A 23,487-nucleotide genomic window follows, 5' to 3' on the forward strand; every position below is an offset into this window, starting at 1 on the left:
CGGCGTGATGGCCACGCGATGTGTCCCTCAGCGCCATGCCCATCTCGGACTCGAGTCTGAAGCCAGTGCTGAAGCAGTCTCATATGCATCAACCTGAGCAGAGTGGCCACCACTGAGGATGCCATATGCCCCAGGAGCCTCTGAAAGAATTTCAGTGAAACCACTGTTTTCTGTTTGAATGCCTTCAAACAGGTCAGCACCGACTGTGCGTGCTCGTTCGTGAGGCACGCCGTCAATGAGACTGAGTCCAACTCCAAAACGAGAAAAGAGATGCTCTGAACCGGGAGGAGCTTGCTCTTTTCCCAGTTGACCCGAAGCCATAGTTGGGGGATGGAGTGGTCTGCTTACCAGCTTCAAGGTGGGTTTAGTCATCCCTGGGTCGCCCGTCTCAGGGGTGCTTCGAAGCTTTCTGTGGGTTCTTGGGGGCCGGCCATGAGATGTGTGGCATCTGCTTCCTGCAGTGGACTCCACGCTGGGGCCGGGCCGAAGGGGGACACCCTTGGTGATGAGCAGGCGGGGTGTGGGATCTTGAGCCGCGCCGGGGCAGGATGTGCCGGATAGCCTCCGTCTGCTGCTTCACCGTAGAGAACTGCTGGGCAAAGTCCTCGATGGTGTTGCCTAATAGGCCAACCTGGGAAATGGGGGCAGCAAGGAACCGTGCCTTGTCAGCCTCTCCCATCTCGACCAGGTTGAGCCAAAAGTGGCACTCCTGGACCACTAAGGTGGACATCGGCGTGACCTTCATCAACCGGAGAGCGAGGTCGGTCACCGAGCGCAGCTCCTGCATCAAATCTGGGGTGGAACTACCCACGTGCAGTTCCTTTAGCGCCTTGGCTTGGTGGACTTGCAGGAGAGCCATGGCGTGCAGGGCGGAGGCGGCTTGTCCAGCGGCACTGTAGGCTTTGGCTGTCCCAAAACCCAAATTGCCCCCAGTGCTAGCTGCGCTGGCCTCATACCTGTAGGTAGAAGGACCAAGGCGGGGAGCCGCTGGGGTGGCGAAAACAAGCCACGACCACAACATTGCCATGGTCATTTTCTCGCAGTGAGTACATGATCCATCCATGAATGCTGTCTCCACGTGGGTCACGCCCAGACACGAGCGACAGTGATCGTGACCGTCAGAAGTTGAGAGGTAATGACCGCAACCAGGAATAACACACAAACGGAAAGGCATCTTTAAAAAGATGCGCCTTTAAAAAGACGTTCCTTGTGTGCTGCTCTTTTAGAGAAATATACTCTCTTTTTTCTGCCGAAGCGCCCAGGGGCATTCTCTGCAGTGCACCAGTGCAGAGGAGGGAGAAGCCGCTGAAATGCGCTGTCAGATCCAGCAGAGGTGAATGAACAGTCAGCTCAGTAAACATCGACCGTTCGGCTCCGAAGAGAAAATCTGGATGAGTGGTTGCATACCAGCTCCTTTTATACCCGTATGTCCGGGGGAGTGGTATGCAAATACCACTCGCCAATTTTCATTGGCCTTTTATCAAAGACCAGAGGTGTCTCGGGCTCCCAAGAGTGACCCCAAGTGTCACTACATCGACACAACGTCGAGTGAGTGACAGATAGGGAACGTGTAGATTCATCCACTTAATTGTCTCAAAGGTGTGTGCCTCCACAAAACAAAATCCAGCCTCTAGCGGAACCAGCTAAAAAAAAAAAAAAAAAAAAAAAAAAAAAAAACGGGCCTTTCAGTATCCTCGGGCAGTCAAACTCACTCCAATGTCCTGCAAGAAATATTGCACAAAACCAACTCCAGCCAACAGGAGGCATAAGCACCCAAAATGAGCAGATTCATCCACAAGCTGTCCCGAAGAAATTATATTACACAAAACAAACTCCAGCCGCTAGGCTGAACCAGTACAATACGAAATGAAAAAGATGCCCAGCTTCCTCGGACAGTCGAGCGTATCTTCAGCGAGACAGGTCCACTAGGCGGCAACATGAAAATCACCAAATGGCTTACTCACTCAAGTGTCTTTATGAAAGACAATGCATGCTGTGAGCAAGTAAATATTTTACGGCCATCCTTAGTATCTATTCTCGGTTTGGCTGGAAACATCTGAGCAAAAGCAATCTTCCATTGATGTAAGAGGTTCTTGCATTCCTTGAATCGATCATGTTTCTCTCGTCAAATTTGCAAAGTCTGGGAACAAGAAATGCTGTGGTTCTTCCAAGAGAGTTTACCTTTACTACTCGCCTCACGTAACACGAGATCTTTATCGGATGATCTCAGGAATTTGGCCAGAATTGATCGGGGCCTGTCTCCCTCCGTGGACCTCTGAGCCGGGACCTTGTGAGCTCACTCGATTTCCAGCTTATGGCCTGTTATGTCGAGCAGACTCGGCAAGAGCTCATCTAGGAATTTCACCATATCTCTGCCTTCTTCATGATCAGGAATTCCAACAATCCGGATGTTGTTTCACCGGCTATGATTCTCAAGGTCTTCCAATTTGTCCAAAACGTGTTCCAAGTCTGCCTTGGTTGCTAGCGGATTAGCAGCTAATTCCCTCTCCGATGACTCCAGATAATTGATCCATCTCTCGACGGCCAACAATCTTGTAACCAACTCAGAGAATTTAGTCTCCATGGAAGTGATCGATTGATGTATTACAGCAAGATCCTCCAAGTCTGCAACAACCTTCATCAGCATTGTCGACTCATTCATCAATTCATAAATTTCTTTCAGTTCACCATCCAAATTGAGCCCGGGGCTTTCGGACTGCTGCTAAGGTGAATCAGCTTGAGCACTTAAGTGTTTTTTAATATCTCCAGAGCCCAAAGATTTTGAATTTTTTGACATATTGCCTTGTTTGAACAGTTAAAAATCAGGGTGTATCGAATCTCACCGGTTTATGACACAAATATTATTAAAACTAGCAAAGTGCGCAGAGCTCACTGTTCACACGTCCGCTCCTCGTATGGCGTCACACAACTCTCACCAAAAGGCTAATTAAATAATTATGTTATTTAAGAAATTACAGTGGTCAGATTAAATGCAGTCATGTAAAAGATGATCTGTGTGATGGTAGATGTTACATTAGTGAAACACACAGCAGATCGAACAACATTCTCATAAACAATAAATTACTCAGAGGGAAGTGGTTATTAAAGAGCGTTGTAAATTAAGCCGCTTAATGGCTGTGTTTTGCATTGCTGCTGTACTCAGGAATTAATTAATTGATTTTACTCCTTAATTGTGGTCATTAAATGAATCAGACGAGCTGCTGCAGTTGAGGTCATTGAGGGTCATGTGGAAGACGGCTAACTGTATTTAGACAACCAATGTTGATTTTAGTTTTTCTGAAAGATAAAGGACACATTTGATAATTAAGGCAAGTATGAGTAGTACTCAAGTGGAGAATATTCAAGTGGCTAAAAGCAGTTGAATTTAAATAATAATCAGAAATTACTTTTTTGTTCTTTATTTTGTGCTTTGAATGGGAATTTCATTTAAATAAACTGTTGTTTTTGTTACAATAATTTGCATGGTATACAATATGAGACATTACATTCACATTACAATATGCAGTATTTCAGTCATGACAACTGGAGCTTGGGAGGTGGAGTGTTGTGATGTTTCGTTCGTGAACAAATCTGTCTTTTTGAACAAATCTTTTAAGAAAAGAATGAACTGGGGCCTGGGTAGCTCAGCAAGTAAAGACACTGACTACCACACCTGGAGTCGCAAGTTCGAATCCAGGGTGTGCTGAGTGACTCCAGTCAGGCTTCCTAAGCAACCAATTGGCCCGGTTACTAGGGTGGGTAAAGTCACGTTAGGTTAACCTCCTCGTGGTCGATATAATGTGGTTCTCGCTCTCAGTGGGGCACATGGTGAGTTGTGCATGGATGCTGCGGAGAATAGCATGAGCCTTCACACGTGCTACGTCTCCATGGTACAGCGCTGAACAAGCCATGTGATAAGATGCGTGGATTGACCGTCTCAGCACGGAGGCAACTAAGATTCGTCACTACGCCACCACGGGGACTTAGAGCACATTGGGAATTGGGCATTCCAAATTGGGGAGAAAAGGGGGAAAAATAAATAAAGGAGCGAATCATTTTTCCTCACCTCAATACTATACTGACTCATATTTCTCATTCACCTATGTCTCACCATTTTGAAGCCAATGAGCTCTGAAGTGCGAGAATACTTTGGTGGCTTTTCTTGCTTTTAAAGACTACAGCAGGAGCCAATAGCATTGGAGTGCGGGCTGTGAAGGTGCATATCATTGGTTTCATCCGCTGAGCATACTGTGTACGCCTCTTCAATAAACCTGTCAAGCGGGTTGTTTGTGTTTGAACGAGATAAGACGTCTCATTCATGAATGAACAGAATGTATTGGTATACTTGTTCACAAACTAAATAAATGAATCATTCAGTCATCTCTGTCATGAAAGAAGATCTGCTGACTGACTGAATGAGAGGTGACATGAAGACCATACAGTTAAAATGACCATTTATTGGAGAGTAGCTTGGCGCCATGCTAGTTTTAATACTTTTAATGTCATAAACCAGTGAGATTCAATACACCCTGATTCTTAACTATTCTAGAAAGACAATATGTCAAAGAATTCAAAATCCTCGGGCTCTGGAGACATTAAAAGACACTTACGCGCCCAAACTGAAGCCCCTGAGCAGCAAGCCGCAAGCCCGGGAGTCGATTTGGCCAGTGAGGTGAAGGAAATATTAAAAGATATTTAAAAACACTTACATGCTCAAGCTGATTCACCTCAGCAGCAGTCCGAAAGCCCCAGACTCAATTTGGCTGGTGAACTGAAAGGAATCCGGCGACAATTGATGAATGTGTTGGCAATGCTGACGAAGTTCATTGCTGACTTGGAGGAGCTTGCTGTAATAAGTCAATTGATCACTACCATGGAGACAAAATACGCTGAGGTGGTTACAAGAGTGGGGGATGTCAAGAAATGGACCAATTATCTGGAATCATAAGAGAGGGACTTTGCGAATTCGACAAGAGAGAAATGTGATCGATTCAAGGAATGCAAGAAACTCTTACATCAATGGAAGGTCACTTTTGCGCTGATGTTCCCGGCCAAATTGAGAATAGATGCTAAGGATGGCCGTAAAATATTCACATGTCCCCACCAAGCATTGTCCTTCATAAAGTCAATGGAGCACATTATTTTGTGGAACTCACATTGCAGCCGAGTGGGCCTGACTCACTGAACATTCAATTGACCGTCCGAGAAAACTGGGCACCTTTTTGTTTCTTTTTGTGCTAGTTCCGTGTGTGTTTATTCTGCCTATTGGCTGGAGTTTGTTTTATAGATTATCTTCTGTTGTGTAATTCTGTTTTACAAAATTTGTATAGAAACAGACTTGAGCAATCCGACGGCAAAGTTGTTGTGGGGGCTCTCGTAGGCGTACATGGACTGTTTGAGATTAGAAGGATGGACGCCGGTTGACACTGTCATGCGCGGGTTTAATGCACACGTTTTTCTTTTTTCTGTTTGTTTGGTTCGGGGGAAGTTTGGGGTTTGATGGTTGCACTAATGTTAGAATGTGGTCTTTATAATTTTATTTTTGACACAATATATTTTTTCTAATATGTCAAAATGTCAAATGTTAATATGAGTGGATTGTCTCTCTCCAAGTGGAATGTGAATGGGTTGGGGCACCCCATAAAAAGAAGGAAGGTTATTTCTTTTCTTAAACGTAAGAACTATGATATAGTGTTTCTTCAAGAAATGCATTTCTCCCCGCAGGAAGCTGAAAAATTTGGGAAGATATGGGGTGGACATGTTTTATTTAGTGCTGTCTCAAGTAAGAGCAGGGGAGTCATTACATTGATAAGTAAGCATCTACAATTCAATTGTCTCAAACAGACTAAAGATAAATTAGGAAGAGACATTATTGTTTTAGCAGAAATTCAGGGGCAAAGGTTGATTTTGGCTAATAATTACGCACCTAACGCTGATGATCAGGGCTTTTTTATAGATCTTGAAGTGATGTTGCAAGCTGCTGGCTCACCTCATGATATAATATTGGGAGGAGACTTTAATCTTTTGATGGACTCAGTCCTTGATCATTGTGAAGCAAAAGTGTGAAAGCCCCCTAGAGCAACATTGACGCTTCACAGGATGTGTAAAAATCTTGGTCTTATAGATATTTGGAGACTTTTGAACCCATCTGGTAGGGACTATACATTCTTTTCATCAGTCCGTAAGATTTATTCTAGAATAGATTTTTTTTATATATCCAAGTCCCTCATTTCATTTGTTGTTGACTGCTCAATTGGAAACATCTTAGTCTCAGATCACGCCCTGGTGAGTTTAGAGATGTTGCCACATACGGAGAAAAATAAATCATATAGTTGGCACTTCAATGTATTCCTTTTGCAAAATGCTGAATTCCAACAAATGTTAAAGGGTGAAATCAATTTTTATATGGAGACCAACTGGTCCTCAGTATCCTCTGTGAGTGTGGCTTGGGAGGCACTTAAGGTGGTTCTTAGGGGTCGGATCATACAGTATGCCTCATTCTCGTGGAGTTGGAAGGGAATAGTAAAAGTGCCGATGCAGAATTGAAGTGCCGAATGTCATCTGATGGCCTCAGAGAACTGACCAAATTTAAATAAATATATCATACTATTTTGTCACGGAAGGTGGAGTTTTGGCTATACAGGGCAAGACAGTCATACTTTGAGTCGGGGGACAAAGCAGGAAAGCTTTTGGTTAGATATATAAAGCACAGAGAGTCTTTTTCTACCATTCCCTCAGTGAAATCTGCTGGTGGTAAAATATTTACCTTGGCCACTGATATTAATAATGCTTTTAAAGAATTCTATCTTGATCTCTATAGTTCCACATCTTCGTCTACTGATGAAGATATTAGAAACTTTGTGGAACCATTAGAACTCACTAAACTGACTACTGAGCAAAAAAAAATTGTTTTATTCTGAGATAAACTTGGAAGAGCTTAGCGAGTTAATTAAGGCCTTGCCTACAGGCAAGGCTCTGGGGCCAGACGGCTTTGCCGCTGAATTTTTTAGATCTTATGCTACAGAATTGGCTCCACTTTTGTTAGAAGTTTATACGGAATCATTAAAGAATGGAAAGCTTCCGCCAACCATCTTTTTATGATTTTGGAAATATATGGGTTTGGGAATACTTTTATTGGATGGATTAAGTTACTTTATATACACCCGGTAGCGGCGGTACAAACAAATGGATTATTTTCAGATTATTTTACTCTGGATAGAGGCACCTGGCAGGGTTGCCCTCTTTCACCATTATTGTTCTGTCTTGCCCTGGAAACATTAGCAGCTGTGATAAGAAAGGAAGATGATTTACAGGGGTGGTGGCGGGAGGTATGGCGCATAAGCTTTTGCTCTATGCAGATTATATTTTATTATTCGTCTCCAACCCCACTAGATCTATGCCTTGCCTCCACGGAATTATTACTTTCTTTTCTATGTTCTCAGGATATCTAGTCAATTGGTCTAAATCCAAAGTTTTGGCTCTGACAGCGTACTGCCCAGTAATGGCTTTTCAGCCGGGCGTCTTCCAGTGGCCCAATCAGGGCATTAAGTATTTGGGCATTTTATTCCCAGCAAATTTGTGTGATTTAATTAGAGTTAATTTTGACCCCTTAATAAAAAGGTTTTCGAGCGATGTGGGCAGGTGGGCTTCATTACATTTATCTATGATTGGGAAGTTAATGTTATTAAATGAATTGTATTCCAAAATTCAACTATCTGCTACAGTCTCACCCTGTAGATGTCCCCCTCTCTTATTTCAAGCAATTTGATAGCATAGCGAAGTCCTTCATTTGGAATGGTAAATGTCCCAGATTACATTTCAATAAATTACATAGGCCGATTGACAAAGGTGGACTAGGCCTACCCAAAATTTTGTTTTTTTGTTATGCATTTGGTCTCAGACATTTGGCTCATTGGTCGCTTCCACCTGAGAGAGCCTCTCCCTGGTTTTGTATTGAACAGGAAGTTCTTGCCCCTATTTCGCCATTGCAAAGCCTTTGTATTAAACTAACCGGAGAAGATGTTACACTCCGTTATCTCGCATTTGCACTCAGTATGGACAAAGGTGTCCAGAGTGTTTAATTCTGACATTTATTTAAATGTTGCCTCGAGCTGAACCCCAAAGTATGTATTAATAAGTCCCCTTTCTGCTGGTCAGAGTGGATTGTGAGGGAGGTTAATACACTCAGTGACCTATATGAGAGTGGAGTGTTGAAATCTTTTGAAAATTTGGTTCAACATTTTGGGATTCCCAGATAGGTATTTACAGCTGTGCCCCCTGCTCTGTACTATTTTTGGGAGTAGCATACACCCCCCTAAAGAGGCAGATACCCTGGGAATGGTGATTACTGCTTTTGGAAAAGGTCATGAGGCATCAGTGGATTACTCCCTGCCAATTCAGAGTCTGGGGGATAGAGCTTTAACTTCTATCAAGAGATTATGGGAGAAAAATGTAAACTTGCTATTGGAGGAGGGAGTGTGGGCTAGGATTCTAAAAAAAACATCAAGTCTGCATCTAGAGATGCAGCCTTATGCAATTCAAGATTTTACATAGATTCTATTAGGCCCCCTCTAGATTGTATAGGTTTGGTCTTAAAGACACACCCACCTGCTGGCGATGCCAATTGGAGGATGGAGACACGGCCCATGTTTTTTGTTGGTGTGTTGAGATCCAGGAATTTTGGTTGAAGTTTCAGAGTTTTGTGTGTGACACAACAACAACAGTTTCGTTTGGCCCCAGGCTCTGTGTTTTGGGCGATTAAACACTTAAAAAATTGGGTTCTGACCAGTGTAATGATCACCAGGCATATTATTTTAAGGGGTTGGAGGTCGGCTGAGGCGCCCCCATTTCAGGAGTGGTGCATGGAGATGGGGAGAGTGGCGGCTTTTTAGGAAGTGTCATTTAGAAGACTGGGTAACTTAGATTTGTTTGTTGGGAAATGGGGCAGCTATTTGGAGATTTTGGAGGGCTTTTGGGGAGGGGCAGTGGAGAGAGAGGTAGAGGTATAAATGTGTGTGATTATATATATATATATATATATATATATATATATATATATATATATATATATTTGTTTGTTTGCCTTTTTTTGTGTATATACTCGTGTGACCACAGGAATGTTTGTTGAGGGTCAGGGTGGGGTTGGGAGGGGTAATTGTGGGGTTTAAATGTTGATTCTATGTCTATATGTTTTGCTTTTCTTTATTTACTGTAGGAATCAATAAAAAATGTTAATAATAAAAAAATAAAAAAATATATATAATAAAATAATAATAATAAAAAAAAAAGACAATTTATGGATGGAAATGTTTTGCTTTGGTGCACAGTGTAAGATATTCATACTTTTCTTGAACATTTTCTATCTTGGTAAAAATTAATCCCAGCATTTGAAAATAAGCAAAAATAAGACATTTGTGGTGAAAACAGTTATGGTGTTTAAACTATTTTTAAAGTGTCTTCATACATTTGTAGACTTGCAAATTCCATTTGTGTTGCTTTGTCCTGCTTTTAAACCCTGCTAGCACATGACGTACCAGTTACGTAACTTATTCGTCCTTTTTGGTAATTTCCTGACTTACTAAATAGCAACGTAACTGCAACGTCACAGGCCCGTAATTTCATTACCATAATATGACCAATTCACAACATCCTCGTTACATCCCCTAAAGTCTCAAGCTTACCCAGAATGGTCAAGATACATAACATATTCGTAATATTTGGGTAATTCAGTTACTTACTGGCAATGTAACTGCAACGTCATAGGCCCGTTATTACCACTTCACCTTTCAATTCCAATTCGTCTTTTTTACGTTCTCCTAATGTGATAACCAGCAAATGCTGAGTCCAGTTGCAGCACAGGAAAATTGCATTTCTATAAAAGATTAATGATTTAAGTTGTTTAGCCTAGATCTGTATTACATCCTACAAAATGTGGTAATATATATATATATATATATATATATATATATATATATATATATATATATATATATATATATATATATATCAGTTGTGCTCAAAAGTTTGCATACCCTGGCAGAAATTGTGAAATTTTGGCATTGATTTTGAAAATATGACTGATCATGCAGTCTTTTATTTAAGGATAGTGATCATATGAAGCCATTTATCATCACATAGTTGTCTGGCTCCTTTTTAAATCATAATGATAACAGAAATCACCCAAATGGCCCTGATAAAAATTTTACATACCCTTGAATGTTTGGCCTTGTTACAGACACACGAGGTGACACACACAGGTTTAAATGGCAATTAAAGCTTAATTTCCCACACCTGTGGCTTTTTAAATTGCAACTAGTGTCTGTGTATAAATAGTCAATGAGTTTGTTAGCTCTCATGTGGATGCATTGAGCAGGCTAGATACTGAGCCATGGGGGAGCAGAAAAGGACTGCCAAAAGACCTGTGTAACAAGGTAATGGAACTTTATAAAGATGGAAAAGGATATAAAAAGATATCCAAAGCCTTGAAAATTCCAGTCAGTACTGTTCAATCACTTATTAAGAAGTGGAAAATTCGGAGATCTCTTCATACCAAGCCAAGGTCAGGTAGACCAAGAAAGATTTCAGCCACAACTGTCAGAAGAATTGTTCGGGATACAAAGAAAAACCCACAGGTAACCTCAGGAGAAATACAGGCTGCTCTGGAAAAAGACGGTGTGGTTGTTTCAATGGTGTGCGTGATGATGTCATGCTTAAAAAAGCACTTTGTCACATAAGTTTTGGTTTATCGCAAAATAAATCTGCCCTCAAGTCGTTTCCATACAGAAATGTGTGTATATCGTTAATTGTGTACCTTTTGCCTCCCAGATATTGGTCCTGATGTTACGCCTATCGCAGGTTGCCACCGGTTCCGACTCGAAAACGATCGTCATGGCCCTGTTCAAGCTGGCAACCTGCACCAAGTAGTGGGGGAAACTTTCAGTCTTCGTATAAGGACCATCCATCGATGTGTATATGCTGTGTGCACAGCTATTAAAGAAAAATTTATGCTGTGTAATATCAGGGTTTACATATATGATCCATTCCTGATATTCATAGGCTATTTTGAACAACCATCTAAAGCATTAACATCACAACTGCATTATGTCCCGCATATTTGTCCAGCAACTTGTAACGACCAACAGAACTTGATTGTCATCTAAAATAAATTTTTTAAAGTTTTAAAAGTTTTAAAATGTTCAAAAGCTAGTTTTCTGAAAGTGAACTCAGCATTGGACAAATAGTTCTGATGGTTTATAGTTTTGAAATAAGTGTCGAAAATTCTGAAAGTTGAAACATAGTTGATGACAAGAATTTGCTTTTTAAAATGTTTAAAACGTGTCCAGTCGCAACATAGGAGAAGTACCTCTCTCAAGATATAATGTTTTACTTTTCGCAAAATTAAAATAAATTTAACATGATACGCATAAACTATGATATTTTACTACAGTGATGGATGGGAAATACACATTAATATAACAGCACACGCCTTCAGCTGAAGTTTTGCGTGCGCGTCAGTTAAACTCAGAACAGCGCACGCTCAACGGATGTCTGACGGGAGAGTTCATTTTTCTGAGGTAAGACAAATAAACGACTCTATGAAAATATAGCTACTGAAATAACGTGTGTGTAAAGGTTCCTTGAGCTTTGGAAATATGGTATATAAGTAAAAACCTTTTTTTTTTTTTATAATATTATTAAAACAGGTTTTTACTTATATAACATTCCAAAGCTGAAGGAACCTTTATAATATTATAATATTAACCTTTATAATATTATATAGTACTTGTGTCATTTGAGTTGCCTTGGTAACCAACCAGACCCAACTCAAACTGGAGAAGACAGCAACTGACATCTACATCTCCGTGTCTGGTCAGTTATATCTGCCACAAAATTAAATCAACCACATCAGAATGGTTAAGTTACATTACTCACCTTCTAGTTGAAGTATATTCTTGCATCTGTGACAATATGGCAGCTTTAATCATCTGAAATGTCCACTAGCATTATGCCAACTTTTTATAATGGCCATGTATTATCCACGACAAGCTTTTATGTAAATATATTTGATGCTATTTGTTCATATAAATGTATATAGGCCTATAATATAATATAAATGTAATATATAAGTGTAGATATTTTAATTTTTACATTTTTGCTGTTATAATTTAAAGTTTATTCAGATCTTATGAAGATTATATTGTCATTTTCTGTAAGATTATGTCATTAACCATTTTATATATATATAAAAAAATAGTTTTTAGTTAAATGAACAAATGTATTTCAAGGCATTTGTGCCAAGCTTGTCTAAGTACTGTTTGCAAGTTAATGCAAAGGCAAGTAATTTTGTTGAAGTTACAGTATATGGCCAGTAGTTCTTGCTTTCTTCTATTGTTAATTGTTACATTTTCTGTTTTCTGTCGAAATAAATAAAGTTAATTAATTTTGAGTCTGCATTTGTCATTCACATGCTGTTTAAATAGCCTTTAAATTAGTGCTGGGCAAATGAGGACATAAATTATGTTAGACTACTGCATGTCCACCCATAAAATAATCATTAAAAGCAAAATTTACCGGCTGGTTACCAACACCCAACTATTGATCCACGACGTTGCCACAACGTCACGATGATGGACTAGCACGTCACAAAGTTATGTTGTGGTTACGAATCCAGGAATTTCACTTTTCCGGTTGTCATGACGTAACCAGTTACGTTGCCACGATGAAAGTTTGGTCATCATATTACATTATAGTTACGTAACGGTAACGTAGTTTGGCTAGCAGGGAAGACTGACTTTAGCAAATAGCATTTGAAAGCTGTGAATGAGCATATTGTTGGTTTGATATCCTGAATGAATCCACCCCTTCACTAAACTTGTTAGGTTCCCGACTATGAAGGGCTGTTTAGGCCATAATTCAAACTTTACCACTCATATACACACAGAAGACTCTCACTGTCGATGTGTACTGAGTGCATTAAAAGTTTATGTTATTTTATTGAGTGTTGTGAAGAATTTACGTGAATTGGGTGCTGTAAAATACAAGACGCTGAAGGCAGAAAATAAAAGACTTGCCTGCACTGCTTCGTTGTCTCCTGACTCCTCCACTGCCCAAAGAACCGAACTTTCTACAGTGGTGCCAAAACCCGGGAATTTGGAGGACAGTGCCGTTATGGAGTCTTCACTACTGGGCGAAGTTATCAAGTCCCTCGCCAGCATCCAGCAGACCCAACATCAAGCCCTCATGGAGTTACACCTGGAGCAGGAACAGCGCTTCCAACTCCTGCTCCAGGCCCAAGCGAAGGACCGGCAGGTGTTCTGGAGCCTGATCGACAGAGAGGGGGCTGGCGCTGCAACCCCCCGGAGGCCACTTCACCCGTGACCCGCCAAGAAAGCCATCCTTCAGCGGGTTGGATGTAGTCCGGAGCAGAGCCACCAGCGGTTCCCATCCCAGGCATGGCAGCCTGTTTGCCTTTGCAAAAAAAATCTTTCCGTCCTGTTCCGGCTCCCCGGAAGTGGGGAGGAACCCCCCCAGACCCCTTCCCCGACCTAGGGGCTCTATCCCTTTGTCTCTCTCTCACACTTCCCCTGTCTCTCTCTCCACTCCCCCCCCCAGGTTGACAACACCACCCCCACGGGCACGGTAAGGAAGCCTGGGCCAGTCTGTTGGGGCTGTGGGGAAGCTGGACACTGCCAGGATTGGTGTCCAGTGATGGAGGTGGGGACACTTGTCTGAATCCCTGATGCCCCGCAGGCCGCCCCCGACCGGGCAAGGGCGTATCATATACCGATAAGTTTAAAAGGGGATCCATACCAAGCTTTGGTGGATTCAGGCTGCTATCAAACCAGATGGGGCATTGGGCACGGATAAATGGGTGAGGGTGCGGTGTGTGCATGGGGATATTCACATGTATCCGGTGGTTACCACTGAGATATTATTCAGGGGGAAAAGGCATAGAGTAGAGGCTGCAGTTAATTCCCACCTCACCCATCCACAAATTTTGGGAAAAAATTGGCCTGATTTTAAGAATTTATTGAGGGAAATATGCATGGATGGGTCCTGTAAAATGTTGTCTCGGTGTGTGACATGCGATGCGATGGCTGGAGAGGCGGTACAGGGGCCATCTACATCTGCTCTGTGTCAAGATGACACAAAAGAGGGAGTGCCTGTTCTCAGGGGATTCCCTGAGGGGGATTTCCCTCTGGAGCAGTCACGTGACGAGTCCCTCAAACACGCATTTGACCAAGTGAGAGTCATCGATGGTCAACAGCTCCAGCCTGGCATCGCACTCACATACCCATATTTTTCAATTATTAAAGATCGGTTGTATCGAGTGACACAGGACACTCAAACAAAAGAAAATATAACCCAGTTATTAATACCAAAGAGCCATCGAGAAACCCTCTTCCTGGTGTCTCACTATAATCTAATGGCTGGCCATTTAGGTCACGAGAAAACACTTAACCAAATAATGGCCCGTTTTTTTTTGTTTTTTTTTGGCCGGGCATTCACGGGGACATTCGCAAGTGGTGTGCTGCATGTCGTTAATGTCAGTTGGTGAATCCACCGGCCACCTCAAAAGTGCCATTGTGCCCTCTACCGCTGATTGAGGTCCCCTTCGAAAGAATTGTCATGGACCTCATCGGGCCATTAGAATGGACCGCACGCGGACACCGCTTTGTATTAGTTCTGGTGGACTATGCAATGCGATATCCAGAAGCAGTGCCCCTGCGCAACATCTCAGCACATAGTGTTGTTGAGGCACTCTTCAAAATAATCTCCCAAGTGGGGATTCCAAAGGAAATCCTCACTGATCAAGGTACTACCTTTATGTCACAAACACTACGCAAACTGTGCGAATTATTAGGTATTATATTGATTCGCACCAGTGTTTATCACCCACAAACAGATGGGTTGGTGGAACGATTTAATAAAATTGTAAAAAATATGATTCGTAAGTTCATAAATGAGGACGCTAGGAATTGGGATAAGTGGCTCGAACCCCTGTTATTTGCAGTGCGAGTGGTCCCACAAGCCTCCACAAGGTTTTCCCCATTCGAGCTGCAGTACGGGCATCGGCCACGCGGCGTGCTCATTGTCATATGGGAAGCTTGGGAGGAGAGACCTTCAAACAGTAAAAATGAAATTCAGTACGTTCTTGATCTTAGAGCAAAACTCCACACTTTGGGTCGATTAACATAGGAGAATTTGCTCAGGAATGTCAAAGCCGGCTGTATGACAGGGGCACTCGACTATGGGCATTCACACCAGGAGATAAAATGCTTGTATTACTGCCCACCTCAAGCTCTAAATTACTCGCCAAGTGGCAAGGACCCATTGAGGTCACACAGTGAGTCAGAGATCTCTATTATGAGGTTAAGTGAATGGATAGGGGCGGAGCATGTCAAGTTTACCAACTCAACCTCCTAAAATCATGGAGGGAGGCAGCCCCTGTGGCCTTAGCAACAGTAGTCCCTGAGAGGGCAGAGCTTGGGCCGGAGGTGACTCTCAAAACAAATTCATTCACCCCGGTCTAGTGTGGAGACCACCTCTCACTGTCGCAGCTCACAGATGTGGCCAAGTTGCAGTCTGAATTTGCAAACGTGTTCTCGCCTCTCACCCCATACAGCATAATACAGAATATTATGATACTGTCATGAATTTAATTGAGCAGACTTGCATTCTGTATTAAATACATATAATTAATGTTCAGTTTACAAAAAATATCTCAAATGAAAGCTCAGGAGTCTCTTTCAAGAGCCATTCAGCCGAACTTGCAATTCCTTAAAAAAGAACCAGCTCAAAAGATCGATTTGCAGGTGGGCACTGTATGTGTGTGTAAATGGTAAAGCAGTGAATGCGAGTGATGTATGTTTGTGTGAGAGAGGTAAAAGTAGTGAATGCACAGTGCTGGGTGGATTACTTGTGAATTGTAATCAGGTACTGATTACAAATTACATGACAAAAATACAATCAGTGACGTAATCTCGAAGATTACATTTTTGGGGTAATCTAATTTGATTACTTTTGGATTACTTCCAACCTAATTCTATTTTATGTCACACGCATTTGAGTAGGATAATCATTTTAGCATTAAAGTACAAAGAGGAAGAAAATGTATTCCATTCTTTATTACTAACAAAAAAAGCCTACAGCAATGACAGTGCATGGCCAAAACACTGAGACTGAGATCAAGTTCATTTTAAGTGCATAAAACAATAGCAACATTATGGATATTAATGACCATAAAATCAACAGCAGCAATGTTGCTAGGTCAAAGCTTTCATCAAAAAAACACTGAAACACTTAACTCTTATTGCTTATTGATAGTCCACCATCACCTATTCCAAATCTGAGGTGCAAGATATTATCTTTTGAACAGCAAGAATATTCAAAAACAGCAGAATATTTTAGCACAGCAGCGTTCCACCAAGTCACACAAGGAACAATTGTGTCAAGTTTTATGTCCCTGTTCCCTATGGTCATCAAGTCTGTCCAGTTCCCAATGGCCGCCGCTCAGTCAGATCCCCTCCCAGCGGCCATCACACTGTTGGACCCCCTCCCAGTGGCCACAGCACTGCTGGACCCCACACCTATGACTCCATTCCCTCCTGACTCCTGTCCAGCGGCCTCTGCCCAAGTCCAGTCTGACTCCTGTCCAGTGGCCACCACCCAAGTCCAGTCTGACTCCTGTCCAGCGGCCATCGCCCAAGTCCAGTCTGCTGACCCCTGTCCAGCTGCCGACGCCCAGTCTGCTGACCCCTGTCCAGCGGCCACCACCCAGTCTGCTCCCCTTCCTGTCCTTTCCACTCTCCTCTCCTCCCTCATTCCCTACCTTGGAGCATGGTGTCTGGATCCTGACCCTCCTGTCTGGTTCGGTTTCGGTTCTGGTGTCTGATCCGGAAACTCATGCTCCATGTCTTTTCTGTCTTCCCACCCTCCCTCCCCGATCTGTCTCTCTTGTGTTTGGTGTTACTGTTGTGGAAACCAGGAGGCATCCGTCAGGGGAGGGGTACTGTCACATTCTGGTCTGACTGTGCTTCCCCTGACTGTCTTTCTGTCTCGTCTGTGTGTCATGTCTGCGTGTGCCTGTTTATTTCTCACAGATGCTGCCCAGCAGCAATCAGCATTGCTATAGCAATGCTGGTTGCACTGCTCATTAACAGATCTGCAGTACCTGTGTTCCTCTATTTAAACTCATCTCTGTCTTGTGATCCCTGCTCGTTTTTTTTTTTTTTTTTTTTGTGAGTTTGTGTGTTCAGTCGGTTTTGTCAGTCGGAATACTACCTTCCAGCCTTCAATCATGTTTTGTTTATCTGTTTTCTATTTTTTCCAGCCTTGTTTTGGTTTGCCTTTTCCCTCCACTGAGAGAGGTTTCTGTTGTATTTTGGTTCTTTTCTTAATAAAGATTTTTCTGCATCTCTGCGTTTGGATCCTCCATCACAGCCCTCAGTGATCATGACAAAAATAGTATTTAATTACGTTAAAAGAAGTATTTAAATAACATTTTCAAGATCTGGCCATAAATTCCTTCTTCAGATCTGGCTGAAGAACAAATATGACCTTTCATCCTCAACTAACAAATAAGTTTTGATTAGCTTTACTTTGAAAATAAAAACATACAAAGTAGGGTTATTTTTTATGAAAACTGAGAAAAAATATTTAGATCTGCTAAAGTCTGTATCTTTATCAATATCAACACACATAATAGAAAAATCGCAATCTAATGTAGAACTATGTTTTTACGCAAAATAAATGTAGCCTAATCTGCATTATGCATTATGTCTGTTTTTCCTTTTTAATTTTTTTATTATCCTCCCATTCAATGAGGGCAAATTTGCCTTCCTTATCCTGCACGCATTAATTTGCACACAGGAGCCAGATACTTGTGCAAATAATAATTATTAGAAATGGTGAACAAACTGATTTGATGATGTTCAGGATTGAGAATGATGTAGAACCAAACACTGTCAGGATATATGCATAGGCAAGTTCAATGACAATTCACATAATCCTTTTTTTCGAGCACTACAGAAAAGAATGGAGAATAAAAGCAAGTTTTCCTATGTATTTTCTTTGAAGGTTTGGTTTTCATCATCATTTTGCCTCTTGTGAAAAAAGGTTGTGCATATGAGCTGACATCACTTCTGTAACAGCTTTTTTAAGTCTGTAGTTTTGACTGCACCCAGCAGCTAAGCAATTTGCATAAATACATTGAGTGAATAAGACACAATAAAATGTGCTCACCCAAAAGTTGCTGCTTAAAAACACACGCTCCACCGGAACTGGACCACGGATAGCTTGACGAACACCGATGCTGTTGCACGCTTTGAGAGTTGTTAAGCTCACCGCTGTAAGGTAAAAGTTGTGAATGTGGGAGCGTTTTATGTGTATGTGCAAGCATTTTGTGTGTATATGCGAGCATTTCTTGTGAATGTGCATGCGTTTTGTGTAAGTGTGAACGTTTCTTGTGAATGTGAGATTAATTTGTGTGTATACAAGAGGAAAACTTTGAGTTACGGCCTAAATGGCCCCTCATATCCAAGAGACAGGTTCAATGATTGAATAACTTGTGGATTAGTGTTGACTCGATATATTAACTGTTCTAACAGATTCAGTCCAGTTTGCTGAACTTTTTGGTGAATTTTGTTTCAGCCAGTTCACTGAAAAGAAGCGGTTAAAAAGAATGATTTGTTCACAATCCAGACATCTCAATGCTGGTATAGAACACATCAGAGTTGGCACACACGGTGTGGCCCACCCTTCTTTCTATTTGTGGAACTATTATTACTTGTTTGTAGAATATGTATATAAAAGCAGTATCACACTCGCAATCATGCTGTTGTTATGGATATCTGTAATGAGGTTCAAGGAATGAGGGAGACAGCGATTCCACTAAGGAATGTCACTTATTTAACAAAATAAATCATGTTCCCTTAAGAGTGCAACGGTTCAGCTTCAAGTCAACAAATCAAAGCAGCAACCCGGCATTGGCCAACACACACGAACAGCTTCTCAGCTGCGCTTTATCAACTGCCACTGTCTTCTCTCCTTAAAAGCCCCAATCACCCCTCACTGAAGCACAGGTGGCAATCATTTTCCACTCATTTCCCCCGCTTCACTCTCCACAGCATGATGCTCGGCCACGCCCCTGCCTCCACACCGCCCGACTCAGGCCGGGGCATCAAAGGCATGCCTCAGGGTCTCGTTTCAGGTCTGTTCTAGAGGGAAATCCCCAGCAGGGAAACCTCTAAAGGCTGGGGAAGCTGGGGCTTCCCCCTCCCATGTGTCATCCTAATGCAGAATTGACACAGACCGTGAATCGCATACCACACACCAATACACTTTGGTGCAGGACCCATCTGCACATAAACCCCCCAATAACGACTGAAATACTAGCCAATCTGTACCCAAAATCAGTGGATGGTTGAGACGAGGACTAACCGCTAGCTCTATTCTATATTTTTGCCCCTGAAATTGAATAGACACAGGCACTAAGGGAAATTGGTGAATGTCCCCATGCACACATCTCACCTTCACCCTATGTGCTGTACCCAAAGCCTCCCACTGAACCAAGCATTGGTGAATCGAGGATTGATTACAACCTGAATCCACCAAGGCTTGGTATGTACTGCCTTGAATACAAGTATCTAGTATGTCCCTGCTCGATCGGGGTGGTATGCGGCGCATCGGGGACATGGACTGACATGCCCACATCCATCAATGAACATTGGTCTTGGAAGTGGCCCAGCTCCCTGCAGCGCCAGCACACGGGCACAGACTTTCCACCCACAGGTGCAGCTACAGATTCTCCAACCTGGCAGGAAAGGGAAGGAGACACGGGGGGGGGGGATGTTGAGGTGCCTGGGTTCCGACTGACTGGTTCTGAACAACCGGCAGTTGTTTGGCCATGAGTGGTGTCAGGAGGCGGACCCATCTTGGCCAGTGTGATTTGCGGTGGGGGTCCCATGGCTGGTGTTGCTGCTGGAGTACCCGCGGCAGCAAGCTCTGGAACACCTGCCGGTCCTCTGCCTGGGCTTGCAGGAGTGCCTAAAAACATTGCTCCTGTTCCACTCAAAGCTTCAGGAGGGCCTGGTGTTGAGTCTGGTGGATGCCAGCGAGGGTCTTGATGACTTCCACCAATGGCGAGGACTCAATGACGACGCATCTCCCTCAATTGCCGGGTTTTGGCACCATTGTAATGAGGTTCAAGGAATGAGGAAGCGGGAAACAGTGATTCCACTAAGGAATGTCACTTTTATTTAACAAAACAAAAACACATTCGCTACAAACACAAACATAAAAGCGTAACGTTGCAGCTTCAGGTCAATAACTCAAAGTAGCAACCCGGCATCGGCCAACACACATGAACAGCTTCTCAGCTGGGCTCTCTCTCTTGACTGCCGCTGTCTCCTCTCCTTAAAAGCCCCAATCACTCCTCAATGAAACACAAGACTGGTGTTAAGCACAGGTGGCAATCATTTTCCACTCATCTCCCCCACTTCACTCTCCACAGCATGGCGCTCGGCCATGCCCCTGCCTCCACAATATCATATTATGATATTATGTTCTGAATTTCATGATATGCAGAACAACAGCACTCTTGCCTGTTAAAGGATTAGTTCACCTAAAAATTTATTTACTTTTTAATTTTTTAATGTAATTTTTTAATTGATTTACTCACCTTTAAGCCATCCCAGATGTGTATGACTTTCTTTCTTGAGTAGAACCGGAATGAAGAATTTTAGCTCTGTTTGTCCATAAAATGCAAGTAAACAGGTTCCATCAGGCTGCTGGCTGTTTGACAGTCCAAAAGACATATTTAGGCAGCATACAAGTAATCCACATGACTCCAGTCGATCAATTAATGTCTTCTGAAGCAAATCAATAGGTTTTTGTAAGAAACAAATGGATAATTAAAGCGTTTTTAACTTTAAATCTTTGCTTATGGCCAGCACTGTATTTCTGTTTGAAATTAACTAACTCCTGCGTAATGTTCGTTCCTCTATCGTATACAGAGCGCACTTCCGACTTCTCGCATGAACGCGCCATTGTGCATACGTCACGCGACGGTAGCAATTTTTACAAGTTAATAAAGTTTAATTATCTATTTATTTTTTACACAAACGGATTGATTCGGTTCAGAAGACATTAATTGATGGACTGGAGTCATGTGGATTACTTTCATGCTGCCTGAATATGCTTTTTGGACCGCCAAACAGCCAGTAGCCTGATGGACCCATTTACTTGCATTTTACGGACAAATAGAGCTGAACTGGGCTTATAAAATTCTTCATTTCGGTTCTGCTGAAGAAAGAAAGTCATACATATCTAGAATGGCTTAAAGGTAAGTAAATCATAAAAGAATTTAGATTTTTGGGTGAACTAACCCATTAATATCACTTTTATCTAATTGGGGGTATTCCTTACCCAATCCCATTCATGTTTATGTGTGGGAATCTTGCCTACTGAGTAAACATGAGAGCAGGTGTTTGCTCACAAACAGCATCACTGATCATCCACCTGGCACCGGTCCCTATGGACACACACCACCATATGTTCCCTGCAGCTAAGGAAAATTGAATTATTGGACATTAAAGTGTCTCAGGTCATATGAAGCAAAAAGCTCTGCCCCATATGCCGCCTGCAGTGCTCAGCCACAGTGGGTGAATCCAAAGTCAGCCATTAATGTTAATGCCCTGCACCAGTGATTAGCTGATAAGTCTCTCTGGACATCTGTGCGCAGATGGGCTGCACTTCAGATGCAGTTTAATCTACTGCTTTCCATTCTGAGAAAAATGTGAGTCAGATGTTTTTGGAATTGCTGCTCGTTGCTATGTTCAATTTAAAATCAACACATTGCTTGCTGTTAGTAGTCATGCAGATATTGGTTGTCACAGCTAAAAATTTGGACCATAAGGTCCCAACTTCTGGGATGATTGTAGATGCAACAAACCATTTTCACTAAATGATCATCTCACCAAACTTGTCAACACCCAATAGCTACATTTTCAGTGTTGTTTTCAAAGTACTAAATGCTTTTCAGGCTCCCACTTCTTTTGACCAATGGATTTCCATTAATTTTCTATGACTTCCTTGACTCACAATTTCTGGACTCACAAAAAGCAATTGCTGATTTAAATATTTTAAGCATAATAAAGCATGGTTTATCCAGTTAGCATGCATTCAGCATACTAACATTCACTGTATTAGCTTGTTCTTGCTAGGTTCCCTCTACTTGACATATTTAAGTTGAGCCTACATGGTGATTTTAAGTTCAGGCAAAGAGTTCAATTTAAAGTTAAGTACCATTAAAATGCATGAGTTGGCTTATTCAATATTTCAAGTTCAGGAAAAAATCAACACGCATGAGTAGTACAAAATCAAATCTGAAAGTTCTGCTTAAACTTGTAATTTATTAACTTAAAAAATGTTATGTAACTGATTACCTCAATTTTTGTTTTAGTTTTGCTAACTTATTCGGGTTTACAGTGTGTCATTGAACACGAAATAAAAATTAAACCCTTTGTAAAATATCATATAATATGAAACACCAATAATAACATAAAAAACGTTTTAAATAGTTTGTATTGGTTTTTGTTGAACCAAGCCTCTTTTACGTCGGGTAAAAATATTCCAGAATGTCAAAGTCTTTTAATATAGCTATATTCGAATATTAAACACGACTAAATATCAGCAAACAGCTGGACAATAATTAAATGGTTCAGCCCAACCTTGGCTGAAAGCTTTACAATTGGCAGGTGTTTTTAATCATTGTCTGTCTGGGGTTACGAAGTTTCCAGCCACACTGACAAGTTCTGTTAATTAAATTACTGACAAACATGTGTGAGGTGTTTTATTATTATTATTCCATTAACAACAATATGGAAATATACACATTATGAGGATAATAAGACATTTCTACTTAAAACATATGCTACTGCTGACGAAAATATGACGAGAAATAAATAACACTGCAAGATAATGCACAGACAATGTTTTAGAAGCAGAAAAGTCTTGTTAAATAAAACCTTGTCAAATGATCCAGTTACAGTATTTTGAGGAGACAGGGCATCTGAGCTGCGGGAAATAAAAAGCTGAACATGATCATCTAAAGCGTTTGGTGGGTTAATCACCTTTTTTCAAATGCATCCTATATAAATGACATTAATAAGCTATATTAACAACATACATATAATATTGCCACTTACATCTGCACAGAATGAAGTAAATTCACAGCTGAACTTGAACAAGGTGCGTAAAACCTTGTGAATAGGCCAGTGCCATAACAATGAAAAGTCTTTAAAAAAGGGAAATAATCAATATCTCTAGCATAAAGAATGACAAAACAGTCTCAAAGGATCTGATACTTCACTATACTGATTGTATGCAATTATTTCACAAATTTATTTCAGATTTTCTTAGGGTTTAATAAGATGATACGTTCACATGCACTTCACCGCCAGTTGCACTCCACCACCGCGGTTGGAC

Source organism: Myxocyprinus asiaticus, chromosome 23, assembly GCF_019703515.2.
Source record: "Myxocyprinus asiaticus isolate MX2 ecotype Aquarium Trade chromosome 23, UBuf_Myxa_2, whole genome shotgun sequence".
NCBI classification, from domain to species: Eukaryota; Metazoa; Chordata; class Actinopteri; order Cypriniformes; family Catostomidae; genus Myxocyprinus; species Myxocyprinus asiaticus.